The following is a 27453-nucleotide window of genomic DNA, read 5'->3' on the forward strand; positions in this document are numbered from 1 at the left end:
TAAGAGGAGAAGGAGAGATTTGGGGGATCTTTGAAGATTTGGTGGAAATTTTTTAAAATGAGTTGGGTTTTTGGGAGGAAGAAATCACAAAATGTGAGAAGATGTAGGGCTTTTTTTTTCATTTAAATTAAGCAACGGTTTAACAAAGTGGCATTTATACTTTTCGAATAGCCCAAGGCGCATTTAAAATTAACCCAAAATCAAGTCCAATAATTTTGTTAAAAATTTTCCAAAATTTTTTTCTTGCTTAAAATGGACATGGCACAATTTTGGAGGCATCAAAAGCTCGACTCTGCAAAATTCAAATCACAACACAAAATTTAGATTTCAAATCTACAAAAAAAAGCATAACTAATGGTATACAAATTTCACAAAAATAAAAAAATATATATCTTACACAAAAAACACCCTCAACACCAACAGATGGACTGTCTCCACTGTTTTCTCATAAGTTCTTGAGCAATACAGAGGTTTTTTCTCTGTCAAGACCAAAGTATTTCTTCACTATATGCCCATTCATTTTGAAAATATTGCCATTAGAATCTCTTAAATTCATGGCTCCATGTGGATAAACACGTTCAACTAGAAACGGGTCCGACCATCTAGACATAAACTTACCTGGGAATAACATCAATTAGGAATTGAATAACAATAATGAATCTCCAAGTTCTAAATTCTCATCCATAATTTTCTTATAATGCCATCTTTTAGTTTGATCTTTATGTATTTTAGCATTCTCATAAGAAAATTGTCTAAACTCGTCCAACTCATTTAATTGCAATAACCTTGCTTCACCTACAGCAAAAAAATCAAAGTTTAGTTTTCGAGTAGTCCAAAAAGTTCTATGTTCTCTAGTTCAAGTAGAAGATGACAAGCCTGACCAAAAACTATACGACATGGAGACATACCTAACGAAGTTTTCAATGCAGTCCTATATGCCTATAACACATCTTCAAGTCTAATGGCCCAATATTTCCTATTCAAATTAACAAATTTCTCTAAGATTGATTTTATTGCTCTATTAGCATATTTATGCTAAACCATTTGTCTAAGGATGATAGACAGTAACAATCTTATCATGGATATTATATTTTTTTTAACAAATTACTCCCTGCTCTATTAAGAAAATTAGTGCCCTCATCACTAATCAAGCATATTGGTCTTCCATATCTAGTAAAAATAAATTTCTACAAGAAGGGAGAAGCTACATTGGCATCATTTGTAGGGGTGAAAGGCTCAACCCATTTTGAAACATAGTCAACAGCCAAAATATTGTAATTCCCACCAAATGATGGTGGGAATAAACCCATGAAATTGATGCCTCAAACATCGAACAACTTAACTTCCAAGATTGAGATGAGGGACATCTCATGTTTTCGAGTCAAGTTACTTGATCTTTGGCATCGGTCATTGCTTTGAGCAAATACGTGTGCATCTTGAAATAAGGAATGCCAAAAGAAACCACTTTGGAGGATATTTGATGTAGTTTTACGTCCAGCGAAATACACCATAAGTTGATTTATGACACGCCTCCAAAATATCTTTCTATTCTTGCTCAACAATACACTTGGGAAGAATGTTGTCAGGTCTCAATTTAAACAAGAAAGACTCATCACATCTATAAAACCTAACATCATGATATAACTTCTTAATCTGGTGTTTGCTTAACCTTTTTAATGAGTTTGACCGATTAAACTTGTATCGTTGGAGCTCCTAATCTGCAGGTCCATCAAATCCCCTTGCTAGCTCACAACGGGTAAAACGAGGATCAGGTTTTTGGAAGAATTTGACATGTTTAAATTGCTCAAGGGATTATATGTATGTATATTGATACATTATAATGTATGGTTAATTCTAAATTGAAACAATATATTATGAGAGAAATTGTTTGAATGAGCTTCAAATAAAAATTAATATGAATGTACTATAAGTTAAATATAATGTGCTTAAGATGTACATTACAGCTATATGTTATATGAAAGAAATGATATAGAATATGATTATATTTTATAAATAAATAATTAAGTGTTAATTATTTATTTGAGTAATATATATATATATAATCAATTAATTAATTAATTGTTAATTAGATTAATAATTAATTAATTATATATATAAATTATTAATTAATTAATATTCATTTAATTAAAAGAAAAATAAAATAAAATAAAACTAATCAAGTTGCTCTCACAAGCAAGATCATCATTCCCCGAGAATAGTGGGAAGACCGGTGGTAGTATTCTTGAAGAAAAGTTCTTCAAAAGTAAGTTATTTTCTCCTATTTTTCATTTTCAATGGCGTGTTTTTTTTATTAGAAAATTCAAAAAACAAGATCTCTGTTGTCATTGCGGGATTAACGCCCTTTCACTACATGTATTCCGATGATGGCAGTTTTCTTTGAATTCAAGACAACCCCAAGGCTTGAAGAAAAATGTCTAAAATCATACACCAATTTTACAACCTTCATCGCCTTCAGATTCTTCGGAATCAAACAAATATAGGTCTCGTTAGTGCATCAATTAACAATGTTGCTTCCAAAAATAGCTTGGAACACCCCTAATTTCCTTGAAGGTTTTCCAAGACATTTTAAAGATTTCGTTTGTGAACCCATCTCGAGACTGCTTGCTGGATCTCTTCAATTTCAAAAGGTCTTTCGAGTCAAGCTGTCTACCTTGTTTTTTGAACACCTTATATCAGAAAGCAAGGTCTTGAAACATCTTCGTATAAGCGATCATAGAACCCGACAATCTCTTGCACAATCTCGCTCTCTAAGGTTAGCAGCTCCCTATTATACTTTTATATAGTAGAGAGATGATGGTTTTAGATTTTCTAGCCGAGGCCCATGTGTGGAAAAAGTTTGAGTTTTCATCCCTTCCTTTAGCCACTATAGTGCCCACTTCCGATGGTTAAATTAAAATAAGCATTTTTGTGTTCCTCTCTTTCTTCTCTCTCTGTTTTAGTGAGAACCCCTTCCTCTTCAAGCTTGTCAAGGGCTTTAATTCTTCGTTCACAACTCCTCGAAGCATTTCAACAACTCCAAAGGTCTCTTTATTCCAATTTTTCAACAAAAATTTGATTTCCTTTAGCTTATTCATGAAAGCATAACTCGGCCATCCAACCACAGGGAGAGATTTCCACCACGACTCTATGTTCTCATTGAAGGAGGATGGTCCATCCACAAGTTCTCGAAGCAGAAAGGGGAGGGACCCCAATTATTATTGCCTAACTGTAAATGACGAGGGAAATGGTCCGAGGTAGTGCGTTGGAGTCAAAGTAATTTAACTTCTTTAAACTCATCAACCCACTTCTTAGAGAGAAGGAATCTATCGATACGAGTGGCAACCGACCTATCTCTACCATCTTACCAAGTGAACAAGCCATTCCTTCGTGGGAACATCGACCAAATTCAGCTTATAAGGAATCGACCAAATTCAGCTTATCAATAAGTAAATTGAAATTCTTCATACTTCTTGTAATTATGCTCCCAGAAGACTTCTCCTCAATTCTTCTAACCACATTAAAATCTCTCCCACACACCAGCGATCCGCAAAAAGGCCAATCAAGTAAAAAGTTTCTTGCCAGATATCGTCTCTACCTCCATAAGTTGAGGGCTCATAAACACATGTAATGTAACCGTGAAAGCTGTCTTTAAAGTTCACAAGAATGGAAACAGAGAACATACCTATAATGGACTCCTCCACCTGAACCAAGTTTTAGTTCCACATGATGATGACACCTCCCGCATAGCCTTTTGCTTATAACTCAGACTAGGCAATATGTCTCCAGCTCCATATAGACTTAACTACGTTTCTAATCAACTGAAGTTCTGATTCTTGTAGTATCATAACATCTGGGTTAGCTCTTTAACTAAAAGGGACTTCACTAATTCTCTTTTGGAGGGAGTACCAGACCTCTCACATTCTATGAAATTATTTTCAGTTAGGAACCATAAGTCCCTCAACTTCTTCAGCCTCTTCTGCTTTAATTTCTTTCTTCATAACTCTCAGTAAGTCGTAATCTCTCTAGATTTCTTCTTTGCCAAAACACTACCTTTAGTAGAACTCGACCTAATACACATCTTGCATTTCCATAGGGAGCAAACTAGTTTTCTAGAAAAAGGAAAGCAATTAGACACTTCCTCTTCCTCATTAGTAACAGCCTCCTCAATGTCCTAAGTAGATTGACCCATCCCTTATTGCTCTATACTCGATCGTCCCTACTGATCTGAACTCAATATCGGATTAAAACGCTCACCTTCCTATTCAATTGACCCATCCATTTCTATTGGTAAGGCTCTGCCATTCTGCGTTTCCTCTTCCTTGAAACAAACAAAATAATCTTCAGGGATGTCCTCTTGAGCCTCTGTTAAAGGAGTAGCTTCCACTGCTTCATCCTGCTCGCTAATAATGATAATGGCAGACGAGTTTGACAAATCCTCTGTCCTACACACATTATGCTCCTTTTCACTCTCTATGTAAAATGTCCGTATACTGACATTCCTTTTTTTTTAAATAAACGGGTTTGATTTTTTTTTAGAAAATGACACTGTCTTATCATTTCCTTTTTGCCATGTTGCTTCACCTTAGGATGAGGGTAAAGTCAGTTTCGTGGTCAACTACCTTCTCTACCTTATTCTTTCCTTATTTTATCTTTGTATCATAGTATACATAGGGCTTATTTTATCTTTGTATCATAGTATACATAGGGCATCCTATTGAAGAGAAAATACAACTTCGAATTTACTATTACTAAATTACATGGTATTAGAGCAGGGAAACCATAGCTCCTTCTAAAACACTATTTTTTCAGAAACCCTAGCCGCCACCTGTCAGAAACCCTAGTCGTCGCTAATCTTATCTGATTTCGCCACTTCTTTAGACGCTATCCTAAACCCTAGCCGCTGCTACTCTTGCCGGATTTCGATCACGATTCATTTCGGCCGGTGACCTTTGATCAGTGCCCAAAAATCACGATTTTATATGCCTTTCGTGACATTCAATCGCGTGCACTGCCTTCGAATTTTTTTTAGCACCTTGGATCGCGTCAACCGTTCACTTGGTCGTGCCATTCGCCGTGTGTGTTCATTATTTTTTCTTGTGCTGTTCGTCGGGTTTTTGCTTCCGCAAGATTTTTTGCTTATGCCGTTCGTCAGGTTTTTGCTAGCACTAGATTTTATCCATTGTTATCGATCTTCAACTTCCTTTGTGAAGTGTTTCTGTAGACACCAACGGTGGCAATTTGGGTTATGTGAAGCTAGATAGTGATTCAGCAGTTTGCTGTGATTTTGTTGGTTTTTGAAGTTTATGTTTTTCAACTTATTCTAACCTTATTATTCTTTGAAGTTTTTTACCTTAATTTTCATTAAGGTAACATTGAGTCATCAAATACCAATGAAAATACTAGTTTTGAAAAGGTTGTTTCCAACAATCTTGGAGATTTACAAAATACTCAACCTAGTTGCCGTTTGGATGGAAAAAATTACTTGAAATGGTCTCAATTTGTCAGGACTTTTTTTAAAGAAAAAGGAAAATAAGCTATATTATGGGAACCAGACCAAAAGTGGGGGACCTAAATTTTGAGGCATGGGAGGAAGCTGATGGTATGGTAATGTCATGGTTATGGAGTTTGATGGTTCCTATTATTAGTGACACATATATGTTCCTAAATTCGACCAAGGAGATTTGGGACACGATTAAGCAAACCTACTCTAAGGCAGAAGATGCGGCCTGAATCTATGACATTAAGACTTCCTTTCATCTACTTGGCTAGGTAACCATTATGTTATAGAATATGCAACTTTATTGCGACATATTTGGTAGGAATTGGATTATTTTCAATGCATTACTATGACATATGGTGAAGATGCTACCACGTATAAAAGGTTCGTTGATAAAGATAGAATTTATACCTTTCTTGCTGGTTTGAATGTTGATTTTGATGCTGTTAGAGTACAAATACTTGGCAAAGAATTACCAACCTTGAATGAAGTTATATGGATCATCAAAAGTGAGGAAAGTAGATGCAAAGTGATGCTTGAATCTCAAACAATAGATGGATCATCAATGGTAGCAGGTAAAAGTAATATCTTGTTTGGCTCTAACAATCTAAATGGTTTCAATGATACCCAGTCAAATGGACATAGAGGTAGTAGCCATGGAGAGAGATAATGTTTTTTGCACTTATTGTAAAAAGTCAAGACATACTCGAGACAAGTGTTAGAAATTGCATGGAAAACAAATAAACAATCCTTACAAACCCGACTGCCACAAGAAACATAACCTCATATTTCTTCTAAAGAATTTCCTAATTGTTCCAGAGCAACTAGAAAAAGATTCTTTAACCATAAAGAATTCAGTTCAGATGTAGGATATCTATCCAAAAGTTTACACAACTGAATCATGAGTTTACGCAACTGAATCATGTATGATATAATCATAAAATATTTGACGTTTTCTAACTCTGTCTGTAACTCACTATAAGTCCGACAAACAAAGAAAAGATATGTATGAACGAGATATACAACAACAAAAAGAAGGAAAAAGATTGAATAGAGTAACTCTCAAACATTTGACAATCTCAGATGTGTCGATATCGATGGTGACTCATTATTTTGATAAATTATTTCTTCGGCAGAATAAGATTATTTAAATATTTACTCAAAAGAATCTCAATTCACCCCTCTCACCATAGAAGAACAAATAATGACTATTTATACCAGAACAAATGGTTGTCTTCATTGATTAGAAATTGGACAAGTAAGGAAATTTCTCATTGAGTTACGTACTTACAGAAAAATAAATAAGCCTCAGTTTCAAGAAATAATATAAAAGAAAACAAGTAAAGTATAAATAAATTTTGGATTTTTTATTTATTATAATTTTTAATTAAAAATTAAATTAAACTTTAGAACTTTAAAATGTTTTAATTTAAACATGAAATAATTTAATTCCTTTCATTTATGATGTATAATATTTTTTAGATTAAATATTAACATAAATATATAGAAATGTATTAAACCAAGTAAATAATATCTCTAAAAAATAGAAAATGTATCAATATTCAAATTAAATGTAAATGCAAATAATACAATTAAGAGATTAATTAATAAAATAGTGAAAATTAGATTATATTTCTAATAATAAATTTAGAATAAAATAACATAAATATATGAATATTTAGAATTTGGATATCTTTTCCTATCTTAACTCCAAATAAAACAGAAAAAAATAATCTAATTATAAATTTATTTATATAATAATCTAAAAATATAGTTACAATAATCACAATTGATATTAAAATTAATATAAAACTAATTAATTAACTATTATTAAATAATAGTTATTAAATTATTACTACCAGCGTGAAATACACAAATTATTCGAAATACCTGTGTTTAACATGATATAAAAATTAAAAACTAAAAAATATATGGAAAACAGTTGCATAAAAAATTATTCGAACTAATAGCAAACGTTTAGAAGACATCTGTCCTGTCTGTTAGACAACTGACGCTTATCATTCCAATTATTATTATTATTATTTTTTTGTATATTTACCTCTTGTTCATAAAAAAAAATTGTGAGAATTCTGAAAATTGCATATTCATTTATTTAATGCATTATGTTAACTAATACATTCGTTAAAATTGAGTAAATTAAAATTTTATATTTGAGTAATTTTATATTAATATTGATTCCATTAATATTTATAAATATTAATAAATTGTGTTTGTTTTAATAATAAAGAAGACTTCCGAATTCATAACACCATTTAATTAAATAAAAAAATTATTGTTGAGTAATAACTTAATTCTTCACTAAAATAAAATTTATTATAAATATCAATGACCTATGATTTTCAATTAAAAAAAAATCACCAATTTCATTAGTTCATGAACTCGGACAAGAATTCTATCTCTATAAATATGGATATCAACTATAACAAATTTCAACTGCCCATCATTAAAGGATAATGATGACGGTCAAGCACCCGTCATCTATTCGAGTGTCATTATTTCTCTTTAATGATGGTCGCTTTTAATGACGGTCAATAACGATGACGATCAAATGTCTTTATTATGTGTATAATTAAATGTACGTCATAGATTTGAGTGTCCTTGTTTCTCTTTAAAGATGGTGGCTTTCAATGACGATTAATGCCCGTTGTTATATATGTACGTCAGTATTATATGCATCACTAAATGTGTTGAAATGTGTCATTAAATGTACATCATTAATTTTTTTTTTGTCATTTCCATCATTAATAAGCGTCATTAAAAAAATACAATTGCTTACCTAAAACAAATTATACCCCTTATCCCTCTAGATAAAACTAAACAATACAAATATACCTAATTCACTACAGTTTTGTTTTTTAAGAATGTAAAAAAAAACAAAAATAAACTAGTTTATACTTTTTTATTACAGATATTAGAAATATGAAGAATAATATGAAAACAACAATAAGGCGATATCTTTAGAAACTACACAGAAAGGTGTGAATCTTCTGAAATTTAAACTAAAAAAAACTATGCTGGATACCCAACAAACAAACTAAAACAAAATACAAAATGTGATGGTTAATGACCCCTATTATCACCCTTGTAGGAGAGTTAGAAAGATCTGTGTGGCTTTTTTACAAATCGGCGACTGTCCAATTCAAATATATATATAGGTAGAAATCGGCTACTGTCCAATTCATACACACACATACACACGTATATATGAGGAGGGAAAGTTTTGTCAATCCCATTTATAGCAATTCAAATTTCCTCACTCTTTATGGAAGAAATTATATAATTAAACAAAATGTCAAAGAAAAATATTTGTTTATTAAATACTAAAATCTTGAAAAGAATAGAAAGAAGACATATGTATTGACTCTTCCGCCAAACTACCGACCTCTAATTCGTGCAACAAAAACAAAGAGAAGAGGAAGATCGTGCTGCCACCACCTACTCTACCAGATTTGGCTTCTCTTGAACCACCTCTTTTTTTTTAGAAAGAGTAATTTTCGATCCTATGGAACAAAGAAAGAAACTAGAGGAAATTATGAGAGTGTACCTTAGAAAGAATCCAACTATGGGTAGTAAAGGTTCTGATAAAAGGGATTTAGAAGGTAGTATGGCTAGGATTAATGAGGGAGTTGATAATGAAAAGAAGAAAAAGAAGATTAGAATTAAGGGCCATGAGGATATTTGTGACCAGATAGCGAAGTTGAATAAAAGATGGTAAAAATTTATGGAAAATACAAGAAAATTTAGTGAAGAAATACAAGCTGTGTTAAATGGGATGAAAAATCACCCTAGGTTTGAAGTCACTCAACCAATCTCCATATCCGAACTTTTAGAGCCATCAATTCCACCCTCACCCTCCGTTATTGCCAATATGGGTATGGAAGTGGTAGAAAATAATATTGGTGACTCCAAGCATGATATTAAGATGTTTCCAATTCACTGAGAAATTGCACCAGGCGCAATGTTGGAGAGCACTCTATCGGCCGCACTTCAGCGTATTTTGTCTTTAAACTTTCCATAACAACTCAATGTTACTAAAAACCTTTAGTTTTTTATGAAGTAGAACAGGAAATGACGAAGTTGAAAATCACGAAATTTTAGCAGCCGTGGATGAAGCAACGGGAGAAAACTCACTGGATGACAATGGAAATAACATGGATGTTCAGGAGATGTTGGATTCTATTAGAGATGATCAAATTCTTGGATATTTGCCCCAAAAAGTTTGTGGAGGAGAGTTCAAGGAAGAAGATTGCAATGACAATATTTTACAATTCAAAGTCAGTATCCACACTCCAGTGCATGAGTCCCATCAAGATGAGGAGGATGTCCCTTCTCAAGAACAAGAATGAGCATCCGGTCCTGTGGATGGTCGAAATGAAACCACAGAGTCATCGTCATTTTCTTCCAAAGGTTTGTCTCCTTCCCTTTCAAGTATGAACGTATCTGGCCCTAATTTCGTTGTTGTTGCAAAGAGCTCAAAAGAGGAGGTATGTTTGGCTAAAATGGTGAAGAAAACAAAGAAAGATAAAAATTCGACCCAAAAAGCATTGAGTGTGTTGCCCTAAACTCGTAGTTTGTAATTATGTAAAACAATTTTATATTCAATAAAGTCATGGTTTCATATTCAATCAATTTGTTGTTGAATTTATAGCATTACATTCTCCAAATCCAATAAACTAAACATCCAAGGTTATTATCATGTAATCGGGACAGTATATATACTGGGTATATATTTGATATACCCTCGATAGACAAGTGGATAACATCCCGGGAATAACCTAAAGAGTTTGTAGTATATGGATAAGGCAAGGTAACTTATCTTGACAACACTATTGATACAACCAACTTTGTAAATGTTACAGACGACCCGATCTAGGTCATTCGTGTGTAGACATGTGAGTGGGGGTATTCTATACAATGAGTTTGTATAAGACGAGACCACGAAATAGCCAATCTTTACATGTAACGTCGTTGACTAACAGATTGCTATTTCATATGATAAACAAACAATTCATTCTTAATCCTAAGTGAGTTATGAAATCCTACCCGTGAGGGCTCGTCGTTTGATTTGTATGGGTGAGAGTGGCCCGAGTCACCAACTCAACATTCCTACCATATTTTGGGGACGAGACAGAGTGGAGAGCTGGAAACATAACTTCATGAGATGGAATTCACTCCTCCCCGACTTTCGGGGAGTAGATAAGTGTTCTCTTAAATGCTGACTCCTAGACATGAACAAAGGGCCCCACCCTCTCACTCGCTCGAGACGGACTTCCCACTACAACAAAATTGGCCTTTAATGTCATTTTAGAACTGACATGATATATATACTATGTCGGTTCTGCAACCAACATCGAATCGAATGTCGTCGAAGCTAACGATGTCAGTTATTGAACGATGTCGGTTGTGAACCGACATCTATTTAACTGACATTGTAGTGCTTCAATGTCGGTTATATCAATGTCGGTTATCAACTGACATGGAATCGTGTGTCATTGTATGCTACAATGTCGGTTAGTTTACGATGTCGGTTCCTAACTGACATTGTTTATCCGAACAATGTCGGTCATTAACTGACATTGAAATAACCGACATTGTTCCTTCGTAACTGACATTGTTTACATATATTATTGCATATTTACTATGACGGGTAGCTATGATGTCAGTTCTAAACCAACATTGTTTTTACAGAAACTTACAAAAAAAAATTAATAGAATCTTGTACATATACCATATCAAAATATCTGTAAAACCTATATCAAATTATTTTTAGTAATAAAAAATAGTGCAATAATCTGTATTTTTAGCAATCCAGTAAACAAAAAAGTCAAGCAATACCAATACTTTTCAAAGTTCCAACACACAATCGAACCACCAAAACATTTATACCATGCAATATAATATTAATAAAATGCATAAACATAACACGTCTAATCCAATCATCACAAATCCTAATACACCTCCATTAGAATTCAGCAAACCAGTACAACACATATAGAATTCAACAACATTCACGACATTAATGCACAACTATCATAAACTAAGATCAGCTCTTTCATTAAGTAACAATAACTTCATTAAAAAGTTAAAATAACAATAGACCAACCTACTCGTGACGGATGAGTCTCAAGAGGTTGAACTAAAGGTATGAAGCTTTTATTGCTCTCAATCACTTGCTTCCATTAATATCTCAATAGTTCCCAATCTACGCACAAAATAATATCCCAATAAGATTATATTTCTACACCACAAAATTAACTCAAGAAACATAACTTTAAAAAACTTCAGTAATACATTATTTTTAACATGATTTTTGTTTAAAACTTAACTCGAAACTAACCTAAAGTATATTTGTGTTGGAATACTTTCTAATAAAAATTTGTATTTTATTAATACTCAAAATTAACCATAGCAACTACATGTACTTTAAACCATTAATTTGGCTCACCTTGACTTACGTAAAGAAGTGTGAAGGTTAGTTACAACGTGAGGAGTAGAACTCCCCTAAACACATGAGGAGCACCAACACCCCTAAGAAGGGAGCCAATAGAAAATTAGCACTATAATTTTGAAACTCAATGTAGATGTAAATTAATTGAAAGAAGAGATGAGCGAATCATCCAAATTAATTGAAGAGATGAACGAATCCTGCAAATTAATTGAAAGATAATGAGCTAAAATAATAAAAATTATACTTACTACGCGTACCCCTTTAATTGCTCATCTATAACTAAGGAAACATATGAACGGTACTTGCTTTGGAGCATTACATAGGAAAGGCTTTGAGGTTTGTAGTGTTACATTCCATGGAAATATTGTGCTACCTAAAACATGACATAGAAAAAACGGTAAAGATCCCCATCTTATGTGAGAATAGAAAACAAATAAGTAAAATTATTTGTCTATTTCAAGTCCTAGTATAAGATGACCTATCCTACTCATGAGCAAATATCTCATTTCATTGGATTTTTTATGGCTATATTTTGCCTAACATTTTATGATTCAAGAAACACCAAGAAGCTATTTAATTCACAAGACAATTGAATGGGAAAAATTCATGTCTGCTACGAAGCCACAAAGATAGAAATAAATTTATGAAAATTTGCTTATGTATCCAACATGAATTTGTTGACCGTACAATTAAAAGTAAGTGGGGTTGCTGATTTGGTCCACACTGGTGGCCTTGACAAATAAAATATTAAAGGAGAAGACTACAAAATACTTGCAAGGGATGAATTGAGAACTAGTATGATGTTTGTCAAATATACTACCAAAGGTTACCAATATCATTTCAAAAATATACATCTTTCAAGTTTTTATCATTCTTGCAACAAATTTAATGTCCACAGAGCTTACCAAACATGTATATCAATTTGTAATGTAAAGTTCAAAACTGTTATTGGTAAGTTGAGTTCAATTATCATAAGGTGTATCTTCCACCACCTGGATTTTTGCGTTTTTATCAATTTTGAGGATCACTTCTTGCCGCTTCTGCAAATGAATTAAGTAGCGTAGAAAAATGAAAAGCAAAACCAAGATAACCCAATAATATAGCACGACATTAAAGCAAATAGTGCACAGTTTTCAGAGAAATAAAACCTAACCTGGATTTTTAGTCAAATTTTGGGACTGTTTAAAGGGAAGGAAAATTATCATGATTTAGAATTTGTGCGACACAAGCCGTATTTGTGGATAGGAAGGGCCGAATTTTCCCACAACAAAAATGGCAACATTGGGGGATTTATGCCACGTTGTTGGTGATTTCATTCAGTTCATAAGCCATTGTAAAAGTAGCGAAGAATGAAACTTGTTACAAAATTGAATAAATGCAATTGAAATAGTGTGAGAGAAAAGTTCAAACGTACCCATTTTCTAGTTCGATTTGTAAGTTCTTAGACAGACAAAATGGAAATACTTGAAGGGGGTCGTCGGTGGTTGTTGTTATGGCTCGTGGATCTAGGTTGCAACATTGCTCACGTTGTCGGATCTAGTTTAAGAATCGTGGCGTTGCTAGTTTAACAAACAAGAGAGAAAATAAGGGGTGGCGACTGGCTTAAGGAGATTGAGAGGAAAAGGAAGATATATGTTAGGGTTTTAAAGAAACAAAAAATGGTCGAAACCCGTTGCTCGTGAAGGACGGAGACGATCGCCGGAGCTTGCTATCTTGGGTCGTGGTGTTGTGCCAACAAAGATGGGTCTCCGGAGGTAGCTGTCGATTTCACGAAGAAGAGGGGGATGGCGGCTTGGATAAACGGAGGAAACGTAAGGGAAAACTTAGGGTTTTTCTTTTCTTTCTCGTTTTGTTTTATTTCCAAATGTAGTTTTTTAAAAAGAAAATCTAGAGAATTTAATTTGATATTTTGGGGAAAATAAACTAACTTAAGAATAACAAAAATAAAAATAAAAAATAAGCCAAATAACATAATTCTTTTTTTTCATCCGATTTTTTTTCTTTTTTCATGCCTTTTTTTGGGTTTTTTGTTTTAATTTTTTTAACATTTGATGTCAGTTTTCAAATAACATTATATCTAAATAATCAGTGACTCTTAACTGCCATTAAAATTCTGACATTATAGAGTACACTTTTTTATAATTAAATTTATTTTTTATATTTAATGTCGCTTTTCAACCGACTTTATATCTCAACTCCTTCACATTATTTATTTATTTATTTTTCGACATTCGATGTCGCTTGAAAATCGACATCGTATCTCCATAATTGATGTCAGTTATTAACTGACATTAAAGATCCACTTTTTTAAAACCGACATTGTAGATCCGCTTTTTCAAAACCGTCATTATCTATAAACTACCAACTGACATTGAAGGTGACAATTGTTGTAGTGTCCGATTATTGGTCGGACCATAATCGGGTTGTCCATTAGAGGAGCAGTGGTATTTAAGGAGCAAAATGTAACTCATGGGTAAAACAGCAATTTGACCCAGCTTGAGTTACGAGCACTCGTGAAGGATTGATTTGCCGTTAATGATCATATATCTCTGGACACGAAAAACATTGTGCAATGAGAAGAGTGCAGCTGTGGGTCTTTTGTGGAGTGACCCGAAGTTAACGAATGTTGATTAACTCGGTTAATGCATTTGACCGGTTAATCTTGTATCGTTGGAACTTTGGATATGTAGGTCCATTAGGTCCCCTTGCTATCTCACAACGGGTAAAACAATGATCAATAATTATGAAATAATTTGAAGCGTTCAAATTATATAAGGGAATATATATAATGTATATTGATACATTGTATATATTAATTTTAGATAATTATTCAAAATTAATACTATATATTATGAGATAAACATTTGAATAAGATTCAAATAATTAATATGAATGGGAATCATATTAAAACTATAGGTTCAAAACAATGTGCATAAGATGTAGATTACAACTATAGGTTATACAAGAGAAATTTTTTAGAATATGATTCTATTTTGGTAATAAATAATCAAGTGTTAATTATTTATTTAATTAATATGTATATAATTAACTAATTAATTGTTAATTAGATTAATAATTAATTAATGAATATTAATTAATTAATGAATATTAATTATATATATATATAATTAATTATTAGTATTAATATAATTATTTAATATTAATTTAATTGCAGGAGAGTGAGAGGTTTGTTATAACGTAAGGTAACTCTCCACGTCATTCTTGTTTTAGATTGCCGTTTTGTTCTCAAAACGGACAAGGAGGACAACTTCCCCTGTATTTTTTCTCAACACCAATTTTTCTCTGTCAATTCCCTTTTGGTTTTCAAAATCAAAGCTCCCACAAACAAGTTCTTGTTCTCTATAAGATAGCCGGGAAGATTAGTGGTAGTGAACGGATTCATTTACTGCTGTTTCTTCGAGAAGGTCTTGAAAAAGTAAGTAAAATTCCCATGTATTTTCCTTTTTTAGGTGTGGTATTTGCTCCTTAAATTTCAAGAACAAGATTGTCGTTTACGCTGCAGGATTAACGTCACATCAATTGGTATCAGATTGACGTTTATATTTTGAATTGTCGGGTTAAAATGATACATTTTGGTCGGTAAACTCTACATTTTTATGAATGTGAGTTTGCAGGTTGGATGTTTTCGAATTTTGGCATTTAGAATAGCGTTTTCATGTTAATTCAAGAATGTAAGGGCCCATTGTTTTGAGCATTTTGTTTCTGTGTCAAGTTTGTAAGTCCGGGTCACTCAAAAGGTGTTCGTGGTGTCGGATTGGGTGAGATTGTGCAAAAACCAGCGAAGAAGATGAAGCAGACTGTGCAGGCAGTGCCATTGCGCTGTCTTGGCTGCTCTGGTGCTGTAGCAGCGCCACGACGCTACCCTTTAGCGTCGCGGTGCTGTCTTGGGTGTTTACGAGCTGTCGGTTCACGGTTCGAGGGTTGCTCATAAGTTTTTCATTTTTCATTATTTATTTTTTTTGCTTTCTTAGGATGCAAAAATTTGGTCCAACTTCGCTGTTTAATTATTTTGTGCATTTTGAATGTATATTTTGATTAAATGGATATTGCATAATGTATACCATATAGTTTTAAAATCCAACCTTAGGATACATGCATCTTACGTATATGTGATAGCTTATATGTATGTATGTTATCGGATACGCAAAGGCACGTCCGCATACTTGAAGGCTTCGGAGTCGCATATTATTTCTAAGTATCAGTGAAGAATGACTATCTTGAATGAATGAGCTCATTGTGTGGTTGAGGAAATCACAACAGACAAGAGAATCCAAGTATGGGCGCATGGGTGCCCACGGTTTGGTCTTTAGTGCACCGATACCAAAAACCTCTAAGAGGTTTCTATTCATATCCCCATTAAAATTTGGAGTGCGTGTTGGGATTTTCTCTATCTTTAAAAAGATTAGAGACTCGTGCAAGCGCACACGGTCACAAGTAATACTCGGAAGTAATCCAAGGTCGAATCCTCAAGGACTTGTTGCTTTTCAAAATCAAGTAATGCAGTGAATGGTTCAAATATGCAATTGTGATCTAAGAAGAAAATAATGGTGAAATGTTGTTGTTTGGGGTTTTAACTATCAAGCAATTTAATGAAACTCAACCTCCTTGTCTCCTACCTTAGTTTTGATGCAAAACATGGAAAACACACTATGTTGAGAAAATGCACCAGGCGCAATTCCTGACTTTTCTTGGGATTTGAGTTCTACTCTTTCACTACCGCTTTTGGTTGCTGCAGAGGCTAGGGTAACCTACAATCATATTCCTATGTGTGATTACAATCCTAGAGAATATCTACCAACTCATTTCCATTATGGGTTAGAGGGCCTATGCCTAGGACCATGTTTTATGCGCTTATTCCTAAGTCACATCCTATATTGGTTTCCTATTATTTTACCTTACTCACCTTTCCCAAGGTTGGGATTTGGTGTATAAATCAAGTTCCCACTGGCCAAATGGAAAAAAGACATAAAGAGAAGTTTTTAGAAACCAACCCAAAAAAGTGCCAGGCGCAATCTGACCAAAATCCCGAGCGTGTTGAAAATCAGATCATTTGACTAAGGCATTCCACAAGGAGGTTGATAACTAATTTTGAACATAATTAAATGAAAGTAAATGCACGAAAACATAAAGAAAGTATTTTTCATTGAATTTAAATGAATAAATAAGCCGTACAAAGAGTTCTAGCTTGACCCTTTTATCTCTCGAGCGTGAAGGGAGTTGAAACTCACTAAAGAATTTTAAAATAACAGATGGAACAAAGAACGGAAGTAAGAACTCGAATTAAAAGCACTACGAAAGGTAAAAGCGTGAAAAACGAAGAAATGAACAACTAGAACATGAACATAAACCCTAAAAACGTGTTCTACAACTAGAGAGCATCTAAAAGAAGATGAAATGAAGCTTGGAAGGGATGATTTGCTGAGGGATGGATGACTTCTTTTCATAGCACCATAGGTTGGTTGAAACTCCCCTCCATTTTAGGTGGAAAAGGGTTGATATTTACCTAACCACCTCACTTGGACTTGGACTCACAGTTTTAAACATGTGAGAAATGTCCTCCTTGCCCTTCATTAATCAAAACGTGCATTTTGACAAATTGCCCTCCAAAAATATGTCGGGCGCAATTCTGCAAAAAACAGAATTCTGTTATTTTCTTCCAACTTTGACCGCATTTATCTCATATTTTTCCTAAAGTACCATAGTCTGACTTTTATGCGGAAATAATCTATGTATGTTATATTTTATGAATATGTGGTCCTTTTTGGCAAATAATGATGAGAAATGGGTCAAAAACATGGTCAAACAGGGCTACCGACACATGTTTCTGTAGTAAAAAGTCAACCTTAACAGAGCGCATGGAGAGGGCGCTGGTGGAGGGGCAGAGCGTGCGCCCCCGGCCCACAACCACCCTATGCACGTGCGACCCCTACCCACCAGTGTCGCCATTTGCGCACGCGAGTCGTACGCCCATCAGCACCCTATGCGCGCACGACCAACGCCCACCATCCCCCTTGCGTATGCACTTCCCACGCCCACCAGCGCAATCCGTGTGCGCGCACCGACACCCACCAGCCTCCATGCCCGCGCGCGTGCCAACCCCTCTAGCCTGCAATGCATAACTTAAACTAATGGAGGTTAGTTCACGTAATCCACGCCCACCAGCCCCCTTGCGCTCATGTGCCCCATGCCCACCATTCTCCCTGCCTGCGCGCACCACACATTGAAGAGCAACCAGATTTAGTGAACAGCAACCTCCATGACGGTGGCATCCCAACAGTGAACAGCAACGTCGGTCCTGTACTAGTGCGTGTCGTTGCGGTTTCAGACCAGTGTGCGGCCCCTCCGATGGTTTTTGGACAGCAGGAGCAACAACATCTCAGATTCATGAAGTTGACAAGTTTATGACGTTTTTCATCTTTCCGGTGATGTTTATGTTAGGTACTCTGTCCTAAAACTCGTAGTTTGTAAACAGTGAACATTAATGTGAGGTTATTCAGACAAATGTTTTTAAATGAAAGTGAATTTGGTTTTTAATAAATCCAATAAACTACGAACCCTTGGCTATTATAATGAGTACTTGGACTTTATGTGGAGACATAAACCGGATCAAGTTCAAGTAAATAGCCTAAATAGTCTATAGTACATGGATCAAGTTGGGTACCTTTTCCTGGAGACACTATTGAATACGGCCCGCTTTATGATTGATACAAATGTTGTAAGGTGTCATAAACGAAGTGATCCTGATTCGTTCGTGCAGAAACATGTGAGCGGGGGTGTTCTACACAATGAGATTGTGTAAAACTGACCCTGAAATAATCATTGTTACGTATTAACACCATTTACGGATAACACCGATTAAATTCGTTTATCGATGACCTAAATAACTCGATCTAAATCCTGAGCCATCTATGAACTCCTATTTATTCAGGATTATCCCTTGATCTGCATAGGTGAGAGTAAGCTCATCAGCGCTGCTCAATATGCCTCCCATTTCAGGGATAAGACTGGGTAGATAGATGGGGACATAGAATTAGCAAGACAGAATTCACTCCTATCCGATTTAGGGATAGTAGAGAGGTTGTTCCCTTAAAGGCTAATCCCAGGTCTTGAACAAGGGGCCCCATCCTCTCACTGGCCCAAGAGAAATTGGATTTAGTGATTTGATCCTAAATCAATTGTTCATTAGAGGGATAGTGGTACTTAAGGAGAAAATATGTAACTCAGGGGTAAAACGGTTTTTTTGACCTAGCTGAGGTTACGAATGGACTGTGAAAGGATCAACTTACCAATGACGGTTATATCGAATGGACACAAATATATCTACAGTGAGGGGAGTGCATCTACAGGCTATAGTGGACAGTCATGTTAGTTAACGAATGTTGATTAACTGAGTTAAAGAGTTTGACCGGTTAGTCTTGAATCGTTGGAGCCCATGATCTGTAGGTCCAACGGGTCTCCATGCTAGCTCATAAAGGATAAAATTGATGAACTAGGTGAAGCAAGAATTTGAAGTGTTCAAATTCGGTTTTTAAGGGAATGTTGTATTTTATATGAGATATAATATATAATCTAATTGACATTTAATTATTATGGAGAGTATGACTTATTTAAATTAGTTTTAAATAAGTTCAAAGCATGAAAAGGAGTTGTAATTTGATTAATGTGATTAATCAAGCTTAGGTGTCAAAGACCAATTAATATTAGATATTGATTTGGCTTGGTTTTTGTTTTAATAGAAAATTGATATTTCATGTTTTGTTTTTATAAAAATTATTTTTGTCAAAGTTTTATTTAAAAAATCAAGTTAGTGGAAAAATTCAACTTCAAAGTTGGATTCTCCCACTAACTAGTGGTTTTTGAAGTGTTTCTTCAAGGCAATGACACCTATCTTTTACATGCTAGTGGAGTTTGAAGTGGAAGGCATGCAAGACTTGTTCTCTCATGCATTTGGTCTTTATATAGGTGATGAAGATCACTTGGATAAGGCTAATGCTTCCTTGCATAAGTGCAGATTTTTTCCACTCAAATTTCTATTGTCTTCTCCTAGCCATTGGTGTTTTCCCTTTGTTTTCACTCAAAATTCGGTCCCACAACCGTGTTCATCAACCTGAGGATAGCACAGATTTGTCGTTGGTGGTCCCATTGAGTTAGGAGAAGAAGTTATAATGGAGGTCTTCAAAGGTATAAAGTTAATCTTTGTCTCTTTACCTTTTTCATCATTTTTCCAAGCATGGTTATTTTAGTTAATAAATTGCTTCATTAAGTGTATTATGATCCTTAGCTTCCGCTGTGCATGTCTAAGAGTTCCATCATGTGGTATCAGAGCATGCTTTTTACACTTATTTAGCTTGGTGGGGTTCAATTCATAAGATGAATTGTTGCATGTACTAAAACGGTTTCTGTTTTGGCATCCCTTCTTTTAGCTTGCTTTTGGTTATTTAATTATTGTAATTAAGCCCTTGTTTTGGGCCTTGTTGTGCTTGATCTAGTCTGTAATTTACTTGAGTCATTTCGAGTTAATCAGAGGTTGTAAATGAAGCCGGTTCAAGCTCAAAAGCATGCTGTCTTTTCCGTTACTGTTGCTGTTTTTTGAATTTCCAGCACTTAATTTCACCTTTTGGAAGCCGATTCGAGCACCTTGGAAAGCGGTTTGGGCGGTTCAAGGCTACTTCAAGCTTATTAATGTAATAGTTTAGTTTGTGTGTGCTTGGGATGCAGAAATCAACCATTTTTAGTAGTTGTTCAATTATTTATGCATGTTTGATGTATGTTTTAATTGAAGATTAAATCCTTTATGCATAAAGTATGTCATATAGATTTAAAACCCCACCATAGGATAAGCATGGTTGCATTTATGTTATAAGAGTTATAATGTATGTGAATGCATGGAATTAATTTCATAAATTAGATATAAATGTTATATTAGTTTATGACTTTAATTAGTGAATGCATGAAATTAATTTCATAAATTAGATATAAATGTTATTAGTTTATGACTTTAATAAGTGGATGCTTGTTTTAGATTTATGTCAATCATATAATTGTTATGCCTAGATTTTATAAGTGTTATAAAATCACTTAGACTTTTATAATCTATAACAAAGATAAACTTGCATGCTCACCTAGGGTTAACCGGTGCAAAGCAATTCGTTCCGTTTAATAGTTAAAATAGGGCGATAACTTGTAAAACAAAAGTTGTTTACTCACCCGGTGAGATCTTGTCTAAGGTTGGAGGTACTTAAGTTGACGGTTTACGGAACACCTCCTACCTGGAGATCAAACCGACGTCTGAGTCAATAACCCTAGTTTTAAGAGCCTGCATGAGAGATGTGAGGTAATAAAATTGGTTTATCACCTAGACATCGTAGGTTAATCCCAGTATAAGAGTTATACTGGGAAAATCACCTAGACTTAGGTTGTATATAATTAGCCGGTATATAGCTTAATAATTACCCAATTTTTTATAATAGAACACTTTAGTGGGAGATTAATAGTGTATGAGATACATTATTTATAGCTCTCACATTCCTAAGAGTTCACACCGTGAGATTCATGCTCGGCTTCGAGTTGCTATTTGGGCAACCTCCCTTCGAGAAGTATTTGCATGGGTCAATAATAAGGTGAATAGGGGAAGTAGTTCATAGTAAGTGGATGAAGGTTGTGTGTCAACACGTCCTACGGTCTCTTCCATTAGGTCACACCGTGAGATTCTTATGTTGCACCTGCTTGGTGTTTATAAGTGGGTGAAGTCTGCGCTTTTTAGTAGGTCATAACTACACGGTAGCATGGTCAGGTCGTCGTAGTGGATACAGGGGAATACCAGGACGATTATGGCCAAATCTGGATTCCGAATCCTGGGCTTGGGGCGTTACACATGTGCTGGACATCCTCGAATTCTGAAGTGATGTAAACTATTTTTATGCGCTCTCTTTAGTTCAAAAGGCATTTTAGAAACACGTTTTGATTGAACTGTGTGCAATTGAGCATAGCTCATCATGGATTGAACCATGTCTGACAGGGTTTTGTTTCTCCTTTCTAATACACCGTTTTGTTGAGGCTTATCAAGTGCTGAGAGTTGGGATGTAATTCCATGTTCTATCATATAGTCCTGGAATCTTACGTCCATGTACTCTCCACCCCCGATCAGATCGAAGTGTCTTTATCGTCTTACCTAATTTATTCTCAACTTCAGTCTTGTACTCGTTAAATTTTTCAAGGGCTTTAGACTTATGTTGCATTAGGTAGAGATATCTATACCTTAATTAATCATCTATGAAAGAGATGAAATATTCATACTCTCCTCTTGCTTTAACATTCATTCGACCACATAGATCTGAATCTATAAGTTATAAGAGTTCTTTGGATCTATAGCATTTTCCAGTAAAAGGCCTTTTGGTCATGTTGCCTTCAAGACAAGATTCACGTGGAGGTAATAAGTCATCTTCTAACTCACTTAGAAGCTCACTCTTAACCAATCTCCCAATCCTATTGAGATTTATGTGACCTAATCTTAAATGTCATAGATAGGTGTTTTCTTTAGGAGAAGTTATTTGTCTTTTACTTTAAGTTTTAACATTTTTAAACAACTCAATATTGAAAATTGTTTTAGTGACGGTTGGTCTTAACACATATAATTTGTTTTCTATCTTTGCAAAACAAACATCAACACCATTTCTAGAAATGAACACTTCATTGATATGAAAAGAAAAAGCATAAGATTGTTCAAATAGACAAGAAATTGAAATAAAGTTTTTCTTTAACTTGGGAAGTACATATATATTATATAATAATATATACATTTTGTTATCTAAAAATAACTTGAGGTCTCACACTACGACTGTTGAGACAACATCTCTCGTTCCAACCTTGACAGTCATCTCCCCAGCTTCGAGCTGTCTCCAAGAACTAATTCCCTTAAATGAAGAACAAACATGGTTAGTGGACCCTGAATCAAGTATCCAGACAGAATCATCATTCTCCACTAAGCATGTTTCAAGAACAAGTAAATCGTACTTACCTTCTTTGGCTTTCTTTTTTCAGCTAGCTATTTCAGGCAGTTTCTCTTCCAGTGCCCATCCACGTTGCAGAGGAAACGTTTCCTCTGTTTGCAACTTTGGTCTTGCCTTTCTTGTTAGCAGCAGTAGGGTCAACCTGAGGTCCCTTACCACTATTCTTCTTCTTCCCACTATTCTTCTCCTTTTTGAAAGTCTTACTTCTAGAAAAATAATGTAGAGATTTGGTTATTGAGGTCGAACCGCGATGGAATTGTTTTGAGGTGGCAACGTTTGCCTCCCCTTCTTGTCCCTTCTTTTTTGTAAGAGACTGATAAATTTGTAGCTCATTAAAGAGCATGGTAAGGTTGTACTCTATCTTGTTTATCACAACATTGCTGCGGAACTGTAGGAAACTCTTTAGAAGAGGTTCCTAGATAAAGCTGACCTAGTTCCCCTCATCTATGACAACCTCAGTCACTCCAGCTACATTAAAGTGGACCATCAAATTAAGAACATGTTCTTGCACTAATGTTTCTTCTTTCATGCGGGAATTATAAATGAACTTGAGGCTTCGTGTTGGGCTTGAATTAACGGTTGTCCAAACATGTCTCACAATGACTCCATGATCTTCCTTACGGTGTCCATGTTCTCATGCTTATTGGCCAGCACATCAGATATGCTTGCCAAGATGTAGACCTTGGCCTTGTCATTGGCCTTATCCATGTGTAATAGGCATCCCGATTCGCTCAAGCTGCATTAAGCGGGGGAACATGAGGATACTCCTCAGTTAAGACGAACCTAAGATCATGTACCACAGTATCGTGTTCAGGTTCATTTTACATTGTGTGCGATTTTCGCAGTTAAATTTTTTGGCGGTACGCAAGGCAATGATAGAAGTTTACATGTTGAAATACAAATAAATCTATGTTAGATTATTTCACTATCCATTAGAACCAATCAATTTTAGCAAAAAGTAATAATACACCCTAACCAGCAAAATTAATTTTGCAACGATGCTTCAGTGATTTATAGCAATAGCCACCGTGGGCAGTCAGCCACTCCTTCACTGAATTGAGACAATCTCAACTAAACTTTAAACCAGAATAACTCTTATTATTATAACAGTTAGTCATCGTTTTTTTGGTCAATAAGTTATTAACTAACTTAACAACTTCCCGTATGTTTAATCCGCGATTTTCAGATCCCACAGGTCCGCCCCAATAAGACTGTCGTAGGGAGAGACAATATTGTTGCAAAACTTGAGAGACCATATCCAGTTCAAGAGTTCGCTCTAATTTTGATTCCATACAATAGACCCTCCATAGGGGTGGCTGCTCCAGGGCGACATGCAGGCCGTGTATGAAACATCACGATGCAGACCAATGGAGGAGACCGTATGATATGTTGTCACACGTCCTTCTCCTAAATACTATAAATATATTTTCCATTCACCTTGGTATTGAATCATGCAAACACCTTCCGTAAAGAGGCCGCGCCTAGGGCGACACGAGGCCGAGAATGGAACTCATAGTGTGAACTGATACGGACAGCGTGAGGGGAATGGTATATATTTATATACCACATATATCTTATATACTTAGTATATTTTATATATATCTAATCCTCCAACATAGTTTTTTAAACCTAGGGTTTATTACATAGGTAAAATCTGGCTAAATGAAATTATCTAAGTTTGTTAGTTTGCACAGTATAACTTTTATATTAGATTTATTTAACACTAATGTTTTAGTTCATTAAAACATTTTATCCAATTAATCACATAACTTCATGCTATAAAATATTGACTAATTCAACTCTTAGGTAGAAGTGTTTCCTTTCAGTCAGCTTATATACCTCAACCTTAGATATAACCTTCCTCGGACAGGGTTCCGTTATAGTCAATATTTTATATTAATATTTTATTTTGTCATTTAAAAACAAAACAAAAGACTAAATCTAATCATATTATGTAACGCCCCGCGTTCTCTGACTCGTTTATTTTAAGAGATAAATAGTGTCTTTGGATTTTTCCCTAAGTTGATAACTTTAATTCTTGGATTTTCTAACTTTGAAATTCTAATTTTTGGCTAAATTAGAATTAAGTTTAATTTCTTTGGATTAAGATAATTTAAGTTCTCGACCTGTGTAGGAGATTTTTAATTAAATTCTAAATTCACGAGTTTTAGGATTTTCCTTCCTAAATTCTACTTTTCTTTGAATTATTATTCTTGGGTTTTAGAGTTTAAGTTAACTATTTTATTTCGGGTTGTTGGGGGGTTTATTTTATTTCTAAAGCATAATTAGTGGGCTTTTGTTTTGGACCATTGTAGTTTTAGTTGGGCCTCATTTAAGATTTAGGAATTGGGCTATTGGTTTTAAAACAAAATAAAGAAAAAAAACCCTAAATCTATTTTGTTTTTTCTTCTTCTTTTTCTTTTTTCTTTCTTCTTCTTCTTCCTCTCGTTTTGGAGCCGTCGCCCCCTTCCCTTGCTTTTCTTCTCCGGCGAAGCAGCACCAGCAACAGCTCCCTCCGGCGACCCAGCCCTCGAGCGACGGCGTCGCCCATGAGTTCAGGTTCTTCTCCGACGGCGGCTGACATCGAGCAGACCCACGAACAGCGGGCGTTTGCAGCGACGCATCCTCGGCGGCGGCGCGATTTCCCGACAGTAGGGGCGGCGCTACGAGTTCTGCAGCAGCCACAACTGCATAACGGAGTACCCACGACCCGAACCAGTGGCAGCGACGATTTGGGCATTCTCCGATGACTCGGCATTGCGCACGGCCAGTTCTAGCGAAAAAAGTGCGGCGGCACGTCTTGCAGCAGCTGAGGCTTGGGGTCGGCAGCAATAGGTGGTGGTGGCTCACGAACCACGATAGTACTCGACGAACAGAAGTTACCCACGAGCGACCAGTGACGTTCCAACGGGAATTTACAATACAATAGTGTTTTAGGACGTTCGGCAGTGACCCACTCCTTTTTGGACCCGAATCAACGTTACCCATCGCTTTTGACATCAGAACAACAAGCATAAGGACATTCGAGCTCAGTTTTGGATGCCCGAACCTCCTCGGCGTCGACCCACTCCTTACCCAAGAGGTTTTATGGTGAGATAGTAGGTATCAGATCATCTAAACTCATTTTCGATGCAAACTAAGTGTTTCTAACATGAATTCTAATCAAGTTTGGTTTGCTTTTGGATTTAGGAACCCTTCGGTGAACTTGGTAGCGCATTAGAACTTTGTTGTAAGTAGTTCTTACTTGGGGGATGTTTGTTGATTGAATATGTATGAATTGTGTGGTGCTTTCGGTGTGTTTATTATTTATTAATATGTAAGTTAATAGGTGTTATTGAGATGGTTTCGAGCTTAACTTTGCTATACTTGAATATCTCATGTATTTAGAGTTTGTTGGGCATCAATTGAGGACTTCTAGTTGTTATTGTTGGGTTGCATCCTTGTTGTTTCTTTTGTTCCTTTCCTTTTACATATTAGGAAAATATCTTGTGTCATGATTATTGGATGTGCCTTGAAAGTTGCTGCTCGGTATGGGTGGAAGTGATTAAGCTTTGATGTTTGAAAGCATGTCTTGGGATTGAAAATGCAGGTGATAGTTTTATGTTATTTAGTTTATGTTTGCTTAGTTGGAAGCTACGAGATTATTTTCTTGTTTTGTATGATGAAGAGCATGTTGGATAATTGTGTTTTGATTAGATGTGTGAATGGCTTGTCAATGCATTTGAAAGATTGGAATTGGTGGCCTATCGAGTAATGAAAAGTATGTAGACGAGGAGCGGGTGCGTGCGTTGATGTTTATTATTTGGTTGCCGTTGTGCTGTTTTGTGATGTTTAATATTGATTTCGATACGTTATTGTGCAGTGTAACTCTTGTTTATGTTGGTTTATGTGTCTGAGTAGTGTTGCATGTCCGTCGGTGATAATAGTGGAAATTTTGTATTGTTGAGCTGCTGAGATCTGATGTGGAATGATGTGTGTTGCAGGGAATGCTCGTTAAAGTGGACTTATTGTGGAGCTGTTGTTGTCTGAATTTTTGCATAAGATGTTTGGCGTGTCTGATGTGTTTATTTATGTCTAGCAATGCTTATTGAATACTGATGTTGGATGATTTCTTCGAATGTTGGATATTAAATGTTTGGATGAATTGTGTTGGGCGTGTTCTTAAAAGTTTTATGAACTGCTATGTGAAAAGTATGTTATGTGAAGCATGCCATAGGGTTATTTGTTGAAGCTTTTGTGTGCTCTATGTTGTGCTCAGGTTGGTTGCTGTCAAACTTTGTGTTTTTGAGATCTGTGATGCATTGAAATCATACTAGTGGTTGTGTCGTGATGGGCGTTGTGGTGGTTGCTGTTATTAGGGAAGTAGTACTGAAATCCTGGTTGGAGGCTAGAAATGATATGTGGAGTTATGAAAGTTACGAAGTGAATGGGTGAGTGTCAGGGCCTCGGGTATAAAT

At 35.3% G+C, this 27453-nt stretch overlaps 1 long non-coding RNA gene across 6 annotated transcripts; it reads right to left on the reverse strand.

Annotated features, from left to right (window-relative positions):
* Positions 1-11454: 11454 nt before the first annotated feature.
* LOC111025734 (uncharacterized) lies at positions 11455-13830 on the reverse strand. 6 transcript variants are annotated; one of them, XR_002603613.2, is made up of 6 exons: positions 13381-13830; positions 13120-13144; positions 12872-13006; positions 12215-12339; positions 11964-12046; positions 11455-11720 (listed from the first exon to the last, which is right to left on the reverse strand). It is a non-coding gene; the product is annotated as an uncharacterized LOC111025734 (long non-coding RNA). The 6 variants fall into 6 exon arrangements; XR_002603612.2 differs by lacking the exon at positions 13120-13144 and having other exon boundaries at positions 12959-13006; positions 13381-13829; XR_002603611.2 differs by lacking the exon at positions 13120-13144 and having other exon boundaries at positions 12224-12339; positions 13381-13829.
* Positions 13831-27453: the final 13623 nt, after the last annotated feature.

Source organism: Momordica charantia (genome assembly GCF_013281855.1).
Source record: "Momordica charantia cultivar OHB3-1 chromosome 3 unlocalized genomic scaffold, Mcharantia_2.0 BLBB01000003.1, whole genome shotgun sequence".
In the NCBI taxonomy this organism is placed as follows: Eukaryota; Viridiplantae; Streptophyta; class Magnoliopsida; order Cucurbitales; family Cucurbitaceae; genus Momordica; species Momordica charantia.